The following is a 12,740-nucleotide window of genomic DNA, read 5'->3' on the forward strand; positions in this document are numbered from 1 at the left end:
AAGTTGAGTGAAAAATCAGACTTAGGGGCCCATTTACTTAGTTCAAGTGAAGGAATAGAGGAAAAAAAGTTTGAATTTCGAATGGTCGAATTTGGCTACTTCGACCATCGAATGGGCTACTTCGACCTTCAACTTCGAATCGAACGATTCGAACTAAAAATCGTTCGACTATTCGACCATTCGATAGTCGAAGTACTGTCTCTTTAAAAAATTCTTCGACCCCCTAGTTCGCCACCTAAAACCTACCGAGGCCAATGTTAGCCTATGGGGAAGGTCCCCATAGGCTTCCTAACAATTTCCAGATCGAAGGAATATCCTTCCATCGATGGATTAAAATCCTTCAAATCGTTCAATTCGAAGGATTTAATCGATCGTAGGAATAGCAGAAAATCATTCGACTTCGATATTCGAAGTTGAAGGATTTTACTTTGACGGTAGAATATTGAAGGTTAATTAACCCTCGATATTCGACCCTAGGTAAATGTGCCCCATAGTGTATGGCATTAAACAGGTGGTGGTGGCTTAAAATAACTCAAAGGTTGTTCACCTTTGGATTAACTTTTAGGGGCTTATTAACTAAACTTCAAATTTATCTGGTCGGGCTTTTTGGGGCAAATACTGTAATTCTTTGAAGATATTGTGGTTTATGCTGGGTTTAGCACGATAAGCCCAAAAATGTGGGTTTTTTGGGCAAAAACATAAAAACAGACTGGTTTTCACTCAATTTTATTGGTTTTTTACCCAATTGGTTTAATTCAAGGGTTTTCTTAATAAATAAGGTTAAATCGGGAATGGGAGTTTGGTTGTGGTTTTTTAAATAAAATAAAGAGATAAATTCAGAGTTTAGTAAATAACCCCTTAGTATGATGTAGAGAGTTATATTCTGAGACAATTTTCATTTGGTTTTCTTTTTTTATTATTTGTGGTTTTTGAGATTTTTCGCTTTTTCTTCAGCAGCTCTCCAGTTTGTAATTTCAGCAATCTGGTTTATAGGGTCCAAATTATCCCAGCAACCATACATTGATATCAAGAAGAGACTGGACTATGAATAGGAGAGGCCTGAATAGAAAGACGAGTGATAAAAAGTAGCAATAACATTACATTTGTAGCCTTACAGAGCATTTGTTTTTAGATGGTCACCATTTGAAAGATGAAAAGAGTCAGAAGAAAAATTCTAAAAATACAAGAAAGAAAATATAAGACCAATTGAAAAGTTGCTTAGAATTAGCCATTCTGTAACATACTAGGGGGCCGATTCATGAAGCTCGAGTGAAGGATTCGAATTAAAAAAACTTCGAATTTCGAAGTATTTTTTGGGTACTTTGACCATCGAATTAGTTAAATTCGATCGAATTCGATCGAATTCGAACGATTCGAACGATTCGAAGTAAAAATCGTTCGACTATTCGACCATTCGATAATCGAAGTACTGTCTCTTTAAAAAATACTTCGACCACCTACTTCGGTAGATAAAACCTACCGAAGTCAATTTTAGCCTATGGGGAAGGTCCCCATAGGCTTGCCTGTGATTTTTTGATCGAAGGATTTTCCTTCGATCGTTGGATTAAAATCCTTCGAACGATTTTAGTTCCCAGTCGAATATCGAGGGTTAATTAACCCTCGATATTCGACTCTTGATGAATCGGCCCCCAAAAGTTGACTTAAAGGTCAACCACCCTTTTAAGCTTTTCTAAGTAAATGTTTTTTTAGAGTAGGGCAGAAAGTAGGTGAAAGTAGCACAGGAATGTGTCTTGGATGCAGCTGGGGGATTAAGGGGGTGTATTTTTCAGATTTAAAAAATAATGGCATGGGCTGAGTTCCCTGAATTATATGATCAGTGGTGTAACTAGAGTGTGCCTGCCCCCCCCCTGCAAAAAAATCTTCAGAAGGGCCCGCCACACTCTGATCCCTATTCTCTTGCCCTGCCCATATCCTGCCCCGACTCCACCCACTCCCCGCCCAACTCCACCCACTCCCCACCCAACTTGCATCCCAGTTAAGAAAGCTACTGGGGAGGAGGGTTTTTTATTAGCTATAGAGGAAGCAGAAGCAGAACAGTCTGTTCCCTGGGGACCCCTGCAACTGCGTGGTCTGCTCCCTCTATAGTTACGCCACTGAATATGCCATTTATTGTGGAAGCATTTGATTAAGATACGGTTTTGAGGGCAAGCCTTTATCCTGCCTTCATTACAGCCGATAAGTGTCCAAAAAAATTTCACGCGTGCGAATTTCCTCTGTTTTGTGAATTTATTTGCCAGCAGTTAAACGTGGAAATTTGCCACGTATTTATTCACCCATCACTAGTAAAACCATGCATATATATTTCTATTTGCTATTAGCAGTAATATGATCTAAATAGTTTAAATTTCCCATTATGGAAACAAATCTTAGAATGAAGGGATCCCTCTTGAACATGACAAAGAACGTCTTGGTCTGAGCTCCTGTTTGTGGAGGGAGAGATAAGGATGAAAACGAAATGAAGATGAAGACAGAAAACATCCAATTTTATGCAAGTCGGCACATTTATGTTATAGAAAATGACATTACCCTAAAGATAAACTGGTCATAAAAATAGAATTGATTTCTTGTTCATTTTTCTTTGGTGCAACACATTTATGACTTGTTAATTGCAAATAATAATATATGGGCAGCGCTGTCAGCAGAGTGTATGGAACAAAGAGAAATTATGACTATACACTCAGCTACATTATACTACACCATATTATTTATATTGCCACACTTTCTTACATAGACTTTAAGGACATGTCAAAAATGAATCATTACCCCGGGATCCCGGATACGCTTAATTTGTCTATTTCTGATTATCTGATTTTCTGACTCCTTTGTTAAAGGGGTTTAATCTGTATTTGTATTTAGCCGTGAGGATATTGCTGTATTACAGAGATGACAGGTGTTGTTGTTACAGGGTGCAGTCACTAGATGGCCTCAGTAATCCTGAGATCAGTTACTATATAGGTAGGTCAGCTAGAGGTAGGTAACATTCCATAGAGCTCACAGTCAGTGGTGAGAAATAGTGGTAGGCTAACTAGCTGAGGCTCCACCAGGGAGGAAGAAAGGGTTTAGCCCCTATGGCAGTACCTCACCAACTGGTAAAAGGTTCGGGGTAGCTCATGCTGTTACTAGTGATGGGCGAATTTGGGCAAATCGCCGCCAGCGAATAAATTCGCAAAACGCCAGCGAAAAAATTGCATAGAAAATTCCGGCGTCGGAAAAAAAACGGACGCCGGTGTAAAAAATGCCGTTTCGCGAATTGCCCATCACTAGCTATTACCATCTGGGGTCCCATTAATGGGTGCATCGATGTATAGGAATAATTGCAATTTTTGGGACTCACTTTTTTATTATATTGTGTCTGAGATAAAAGTCCTATATTCAAGGCGGCTTTTTTTTTAGCTAGATATTATTATATGTATTAATGTTGTTAGTATTGCACTGGATAACGTTTATCCTATCAGATGAAATGTCCCTTTTACAAATAGACTGTACACACCATTTCTTTTTTTTGCACAACCAGACATCAATTCACTGCATGTTTGCACTTATAGAAATGAGAAAGAATTGCCATACTGCTTACTTTAGTAGTGTAGCCCCATCTAGTGGTCACACTGGCTGCTTCGTAGTTTGTTTTTTTTTAATTGTAGTTACTATACGTGGAGTTGATTGGAAAATTTGATGTTAAATCTGTAATGTACATACATATTTGACATTTTCTAAAACAGCACTCTGCCTTGCAAAATATTTGCAGTGCTGAGAACCTCACCAGCTGTTATGGCATGTCACTATGTCATTGGTCAGATAGGTGGGTGGACCTATCTATATCTATAAGATAAGAAATCTCCTGCACTGCTCACTTTGCATCTATGCACCACCTAGTGGCAAATATGAAAATATCACTCTTCTGAGGAATTATTAGGAAAGGCTCTTCCCATAGGACAGGGGTATATGAATTGAGCTAAGGCAGTAACTGCCTTAAAGAACTTGCATGATGGACTGCTGGCTGTTCCTGCAAGCATAGAACTAATATGGCTGCCAACACAACATTCCTATCGCTTAAAAAATTAAAACAAAACATAAATGTTTATCCAAATGGTAACAAGGTGTGCTCAGTGGGAAATATACAGTAGTAGGAAAAACCCCACCATCAAAATCATGACAGACATGATATTTCTCATTTAATGACAGTAAAAGGGGGTAAACACCCAAAAATAAAATGTTGCCTAATGAAAGTTATTTGGAATTGTAAAAGCAATGTCTGTCAGTTCCCATCCGCACTTCTAGTTCTGTCTCTTGAAACAAGTTGCTTAAAGTCAGGTTTTCAGAGTGAAAACAGTGTTGAACTCTTTGCAGGACCCCCGCACCACAAGGAATGCTTGGAAATAAAGGAAAGTCCCCCAATGTATGTTGCTGGATAATTGAATTTTTATTTTTTTAGGTTTCTTAGAATTAAGCAAAAGAATAACTATGATTATTTTTGTACTTTATTCAGTTTTTTTCTTTGTTCTTATTCATTTTCATGTTTGCTGTTGTGCTTTTACTGAGAGCTCAGCATCAGGAATGTTGTAAAGGGGAGGGGCTTATAGAAAGGGGGAGGAGTGGGCATATAGGTTAGTCGTAGGGAGGTTTAGCTAGCCACCATTTTGAGTGGACAGCACAAACACAGGTCTCCACCTGCCCTCCCCTAGTTTGGGGGTGGTTTTATTATTCTAGTTAGTTGCTTTGCTAGCTGTCATGTATGTGGCCTTGGAGGGTTCGGGGGTAAACTAGTTTGTCGTTAGATAGTTAGGGATAGGGTGAGAAGGCAGGTACATTTGTGGAGCTGGTGGAGGCTGTATGGTATTCATTACAGCTTTGGCAGTTCATTGTCAGTCTGCTGGGAGGGCAATCTATTCTGTTGTCCCAGATCTAGTTGAGTGGATGAGGTGGGTGACAATGGGTGTAGATGGAGTGCAAAAAAGGTCATAAAAAATGCGCCATAAAAGAGGCTCTGAATTGGCAGCAGGTATCCTCTGAGCTAGGGATTGGGGGGCTTGAGGATATCTTGCCTCAGCGGTTGTGGAAGGACAGACCAACAAGGGGCTCAGGAAAACAGCGTTTCTTGTGTACAGTCATTTGTTATACTTATTATTACAATGATGTTATGTTTAGCGGGAGTGTAGGCGGGTGCATGGGTCAAGTCTCTGCCTAGTTATCATTGCATGAGATGAGATGTTGATCTTGGTGGAGACTTCTGGATCAGAGATAACCAATAAAAAGAGAAGGATGGGGCAAACCAAGTACCATTTGGGGATATAAGGGCTCATCCCTCCTGACTCAGTTGCTGGACTGCACATACCGCTGTACTTTTCTATTTAACACAAGATTTAATCAGGGTCTTACTTCTTAAAATTCTCCAGGGTCAGCAACCAAACATAAAGAATCCTGCAATGAGACACTGCCTGATTGGTGTAATTCGTGTAGTGATGTGCGGTTTAGCAGCTGACCCTCACCCAACCTCTCCCAACCCAGACCTAATCCAAACTGGGGAGCCATCATTATTTACTTTGCTCCTGTCAGGGGCCGCTCGGCTCCTAGTGGAGAAATCCGGACCAAGGAGGAAGCTTTAGGGCAAAGTTCAAGTTTGTGGTAACCAGAGGGATCAAGAGTAATCGTAGTCACTGTAGTGATGGGCGAATTTGTCCCATTTCGCTTCACCGAAATATTCAAGAATTTCCTGCGAAACAAAAAATCAGCAAAATGTGAATTTTAACGCCCGCATCATGTTTGACGCTCACGGCAGTTTTGCAAATGTATTGGTCCGTGACGGAATGTTGAAATTCGCCGCAAATTCGACAGCTGCTCAGAACTCACTGAGCATGTGCAGTACCGCTGACACTCCTAACAAAATCCACAATGGTGAGCTCCGTTGATAACTTGAAATACCTGGATCATTACAGTTGTAGAGCTGCTGAACCTTCAGGTGCAGGAAGTTGATTATAAATAAAATATGGCAATTCTAAACATATTTCTGCTGCTCCTTAAAAAAAAGTTTTTCTCTCCCAGAAGAACTAAAATAGCAGCCAGATGAGTGGCCTGGGTGCTTGGAAACAGCATTCTCATTGGGGATTTTTCTAGTATATTTAATTATGTTTTAGGTCATCTACATTAGAGAAGTAGGGGGTGCAGGGGGGCATTTTTATTGCATGTAAATAAACTTTATACAATGTATCCCAGCTCTAGTCCTCCACTTGCCTGATTGAACAGGTTTGTAGCATTGCAGGGTGTTGCTACTTCTATTTCTATTAACACAACATGTGCACAATTTGTTCTCACATATCTATAAAAATATTCCTGCTTTGTTATATTATAAACTTTTCACAACGGCACCAGAAGCAAAAATAAAATGTGCACAAAATTCTCAGCAGCCTTTCACCTTCGCACCTCTACTCTCTCATTAGTCAACGACACCTTGCTCCTCACTAACTGCCGCCCTTATTAGCACTTCCCAAAATCATCTACAATTTATTTAAGGATTTTCAGCGTAATCCACTCGGCTTCTGAAAAACACGCTCACACCTGTCAGTTTTTGCTGCGGTCGTAGTCATGGTTCCCTGTCGGCCGGTGCATGTAACTTTTGGCACTCAAAGGGCTTTGAGGCATTGCAGCTGGCAGCTAGAAAGGCTGGCAGTTGTGTTCTTTATTGTATCCTCTTTTCACTTTTCTTCCAGCTCTTGGAACCAGCCTAGAATATATCGTCAAAATGATAGGATCTCATGAAATCCTACGGATTTTCCCCAAAACTGGGAATTTTTCAATTTCACATATAACATATGAAAACAAAGACATTAAAGGAAATTCTTCTGAAACCAGAACACACTGGTCCAATTTTTTTTCCCAAAATGCTTCAGCAGCTGCTAGTGAAACTCTACTTAATCAAGTATTTATTTAACTCCCAATGTTTTTGGTGTTTTTTCTCAGCTCTAGTGATAGACAAATTTATTCGACAGGCGCAAATTCACAGCGAATTTCTGCGTTTTCACCGGCGGCGAATAAATTCACAAAATTTCGACGGTTCTGAGGCCAGCGACAATTCTGATGGTGGTGACAATTAACGGACGCCCATTGACTTTAATACATGTCAAATTGTCGCCGGCCTCAAAATTTCAAATTTGCCCATCTCTACTCCCCCCGAGCTGCACCAGCTTTCCTTTCACCTCCTGGTTATTGATTCATTCCAGCTCTCCATCCTTTTTTACAGGTATTATTTAATTCTAATACTTGTACTGGCTTTTCAGCCCGAGTCAACACAGCCCCTATTATTCCCCACATTTGTTATGTCTCATTCTGGGAAACACATATCTTTTCTCTAGGTTTTATCCAGTCACTTTTTTTCTTGTTTCTGAGCAGAGGTCCAAGCATCACCGCTACAGTATATGTTCCAGACACAGCATTTCCCATAGATTACCAAGCAATGAAAGACTGAGAGAGTTGCTTTGACCACTAATGTTGGGCGAATCTTTGCAGTTTTGCCGAAAAATTCACAATTTACCATGAAATTCGTGAAACACATTGAAGTCAATGGGATTCAAAATAATTTTGATGCGCGTCAATTATTTGGCCAAAGTCAATGGGCGTCCGAATAATTGTGACCTGTGACAATTTTTATGCACTTGGCAATTTTGACACATGGGCAAATTGTCGCCGCAGCTTCGCTAATTAATTTGCTTGCAATGAATTTGCCACAAATTCATGTCTGCCAAATGTATTCGTCCATCACTATTGACCACATCTTTTCTCTACATTATAGCAACGCTACATAAATTTCACCCAACCTGCATTAAATTTATCTTTAACCAAAAAAGTGTGTTTACATTTAAAACCACCGCCTGCATAAGTCTTCTTTATGACTGTGAGAGGCACATAAGGAATTTGAAATAAATGTGAAATACAGTAATCTCCTATATGACAAAACTATAATAAAGCACAGTTGAAGCTTTTGTTACAAACAGTTAATTATTGGATGACAGAATCCCTTTAATATACATAACATTTATTCTTCTGAGACTGGAAACAGATTTCATATTGTCATCCCATTCAGAAACTTTCCATAAAACACAATGAGCTAAAAAGACAAATATTTCCAGCAGCTGCTGAGAAAACTCCGATTTCCTCCCTCTTCTCGGAAAACTGTTCTGGCAAAAACAACTGAACTTGCTGTTTTTTTGTTTTTTTTTTAACTTGTGAAACTTAGAATTCAACTTGAGTTTTCCTAGGGGTGTTGTGCATGAAAGCAATACACACAGGAATACGTATACTCTACAGCAGGGGTCCCCAGCCTTTTTTACCAGTGAGCCACATTTAAATGTAAAAGACTTGGAGAGCAACACAAGCATGAAAAAGTCCATTGGGGTGCCAAAAAGGGCTGTCATTGGCTGTTTGGTATCCTCTATATGGACTGGGAGCCTACAAGAGACTCTGTTTGGCAGTACATCTGGTTTTTATACAACCAAAACTTACCTTCTAGCCAGGAATTCAAAAATAAGCTCCTGCTTTGAGGCCACTGGGAGCAACATCCAAGGGGTTGGTGAGGAACATGTTGCTCGCGAGCTACTGGTTGGGAACCCTTGCTGTACAGGTACAGGACCTGTTATCCAGAATGCTCAGGACCTAGGGTTTTCAGGATAATGGATTTTGCTTTAATTTGGATCCCAGACTGCAGGACACAAGATTCAAATAATTCACTAACGTGATAAAATAGGATTTTCAATCATTTTTTTTTGGGTGACGGGTCCCCTTTAAGTCGACTAGAAAATCATGGAAACATGAAATAAACCCAATAGGCTGGTTTTGCTTCCAATAAGGATTAATTATATCTTATAAAAAAAAAATTTGGATTGTTTGCTAAAAATGGAGTCTATGGGAGATGACTTTCCTATAATTCAGAGCTTTCTCGATAACAGGTTTCTGGTTAACAATCCCATACTTGTACAGGTTGGGTGTCTGGGTCCTTTATTGGTGAGGCGACAGTTTTCTTCTGCTCGTTCTGAGACCCACTCAACATCTTCTCTGATCCAAGCTCTCTTTCCCTCATTCTTTTGTATTTAAAGTTTTCACTGTTCCTGCTCTCCACTATTCCGATTCTGAGATTTCATTGGGGAAGGCATCTCTTGGTTTTGGTGACAATCATACACCAAGTGGTATTGGTTGGACATAGGGTTTCTACCCAGCCAGTGTTGCACCAGCTTGGCATAACAATCAAAATCTATAGTTGGGACTTGGATTACAGCAATATCTAATTCCCCCTCCTTCCATGAACGGTTCCCCACCAACCCTATTTTAATCTCTCTGTCACCATTTTCCTTCTCACTTAGCTCTCCACCCAACCCCGATGTGGCCACTTTCTGCACGGATCTACCCATTTCCCACAACATTGACATTATTGTCCTTCACCGCTGGAGTCGGCATTTAGAAGAGGTCGCCATACACTAACTCATATCGCTACTCTACGAGCATGGGCAGAATGTTTTTTTTTATGATTTTTTTTTTGTTCTAAGATTTTTTTTAATTATATGCAAAAGAATTGTACATAGTATCTTTCTTGTTTCCTTTCACAGTCCAGATTACTGTTTGATCAGCATTGTAAAAACAAGAACAACAATACTAATTCAGTTTGCTGTTATACAGAATGTATTGTTTTAAGATCAAAAGCAAATAAGAGTTTGAAACTCAAAGGGAAAAAAACTGGCATTGTTACAAAACACAGAACATTATTTAAAGATAAATGTAAAGTACATTCGGAATATAGTAACGGTTTCACTCTAAGTCTCCCCAGCTCTGTTTAATTAGATTGAGGCAATGAAGCCATTCAACCTGATTAGGTTCAGATTGTGGCCTTTTTCATTGGCTAATGCACAAATAACCAACTGAGGCCTCCTCAATGTCTTTTCTCTCCACCGAACATCCATTAGAGCCCAGAAGATGATATTCATTATCGGAGATTGGGTTAGATCATCCTCTTCACACTATTACTACCCTCATTTATTATAAAGTGCAAACATGTTCAGCAGCACCACACAGCTGGGATTAATGGTCACACATCCAACCTGTGCATAAAATCTGATATTTATGGCCGTGAAAGGAACTGAGGGCAATGAAACACAATGAAAAGTCAAGGTAATAATGTTGTACGGTAACTGTTTCTTAATAGAAGTGATCAGCGTATTAAATACAGTTTTAAGGGTAAACTACTCTACTTTGAATCTATAGAATTGGAATGAAACTGGTAACACAATCAGTTTACATTTAAGTAAATAATATGCTTATTTTAAGGGCAATTCAGCAGGTTTTAGATGGTGAATGGTCGAAGTCGAAATTTTAAAGAGAAAGTACACAATAAATTTTGATATTCTAATTTTCAAATTCTAATTGAATTAGACTATTCCCTAGTCGAAGTACACAAAAATAGCTCAAATTCGAATTTTTTTTCATTCAAAAATTCACCTCAAATCTGCCCCCTAGAATGACAACTCTGTTGCACCCATTGATCCAATCCTCTGTTGGATGTTTTTTCTTGTGTCAAATTCCTTGGAGTCAATGGGCGTTTTTTGATGTTTTTATTGTGCCAAATGCATTGAAGTCAATGGAAATTTTTTGTCCTCAAATCTGTATCAGGAGGAAAAAAATGTGCTCGTCTCAAGCCTGGAGCATCTTTACAACTATGTGGAGTGCAATATAAAACAAACTGACCCAAATTAAAACAAGTGGAACTAGCTGTGCCTCAAGTGGGAAGATTTGGATCTGCAATATAAAATGATCCTGAATTGACGATGCCAGGAATTAACTCAAGTTATTGGACAGGGCTCGCATCACTGCTAAAGGGAAACCCTGGTAGCTCTGAATGTAAAATAATATTTTTTACTGAAAATGCCATATTTTTCTCATTTTGTGTGTAATAGGTAGAGGTACATGCATTACAAAAGACCAGTTGTTGATTTATAATTTGCAATAGTGAAGCTGCGATGTTATTTAAAATCAAAGCAAAACAACAGCATGTGCCTTTTGGGAGGAAAAATTGCTGGAAATTGCGAAACATCTGTTTTGGGTTTAAATTACTTGTTTATAATTCACTGAAGGTTATGTGAGAGCGAATGATGTTTTGCTGGTTTTGTTGTGGTAGCATGTGCTTAGTTACCAGTGATCTGTCCCATTTAGTTACCCATGATCTGTCCCATTTAGTTACCCGTGATCTGTCTCATTTAGTTACCAGTGATCTGTCCCATTTAGTTACCCATGATCTGTCCCATTTAGTTACCCGTGATCTGTCTCATTTAGTTACCAGTGATCTGTCCCATTTAGTTACCAGTGATCTGTCCCATTTAGTTACCCATGATCTGTCCCATTTAGTTACCCGTGATCTGTCTCATTTAGTTACCAGTGAATCTGTCCCATTTAGTTACCAGTGATCTGTCCTATTTAGTTACCAGTGATCTGTCCCATTTAGTTACCCATGATCTGTCCCATTTAGTTACCCATGATCTGTCCCATTTAGTTACCAGTGATCTGTCCCATTTAGTTACCAGTGATCTGTCCCATTTAGTTACCAGTGATCTGTCCCATTTAGTTACTAGTGATCTGTCCCATTTAGTTACCAGTGATCTGTCCCATTTAGTTGCCAATGATCTGTCCCATTTAGCTACCAGTGATCTGTCTCATTTACTTACCAGTGATCTGTCTCATTTAGTTACCAGTGATCTGTCCCATTTAGTTACCAGTGATCTGTCCCATTTAGTTACCAGTGATCTGTCCCATTTAGTTACCCATATCTGTCCCATTAGTCAGTCATTTACCGATCTGTCCCATTTAGTTACCAGTGATCCTATTTAGTTTAGCCATGATCATCTTCTGTCCCATTTAGTTACCCATGATCTGTCCCATTTATTTACCCAGTGTCATTAGTTACCCGTGATCTGTCCCATTTAGTTACCAGTGATCTGTCCCCATTTAGTTACCATGATCTGTCCCATTAGTTACCCGTCCTCATTTTAGTTACCAGTGATCTGTCCCATTTTAGTTACCAGTGATCTGTCCCGTTATCCAGTGATCTGTACAGTAGATGCTGTCCCATTTAGTTACCAATGATCTGAGTCCCATTTAGTTACCAGTGATCGTCTGTCCATTTAGTTACCAGTGATTCTGTCCATGTTAGTTACCAGTGATCTGTCCATTTAGTTACCATGAATCTGTCCCAATTTAGTTACCAGTGATCTGTCCTAGTCATTCCAGTGATGGTCCTATCTGTCCTCATTTTAGTTACCAGTGATCTGTCCCATTTAGTTACCAGTGATCTGTCCCATTTATTACCAGTGTCTGTCCCATTTAGTACCAGTGATCTGTCCCATTTAGTTACCCGTGATCTGTCTCATTTAGTTACCAGTGATCTGTCCCATTTAAGTTACCCAGTGATCTGTCCCAATTTTAGTTACCCCTTTGATCGATCTCCATTTAGTTACCAGTGATCTGTCCCATTTAGTTACCAGTGATCTGTCCCATTTAGTTTCCCATGCAATCTGTCCCATTTTAACTTACTCTATAGATTCTGTCTCATTTAGTCCTGATCTTTTAGTTACCAGTGACCATTTAGTACCAGTGATCTGTCCCATTTAGTTACCAGGATCTGTCCCATTTAGTTACCATGAATCTGTCCCATTTAGTTACCAGTGATCTGTCCCATTTTAGTTAGTCCC

Source organism: Xenopus laevis, chromosome 5L, assembly GCF_017654675.1.
Source record: "Xenopus laevis strain J_2021 chromosome 5L, Xenopus_laevis_v10.1, whole genome shotgun sequence".
NCBI lineage: Eukaryota > Metazoa > Chordata > Amphibia > Anura > Pipidae > Xenopus > Xenopus laevis.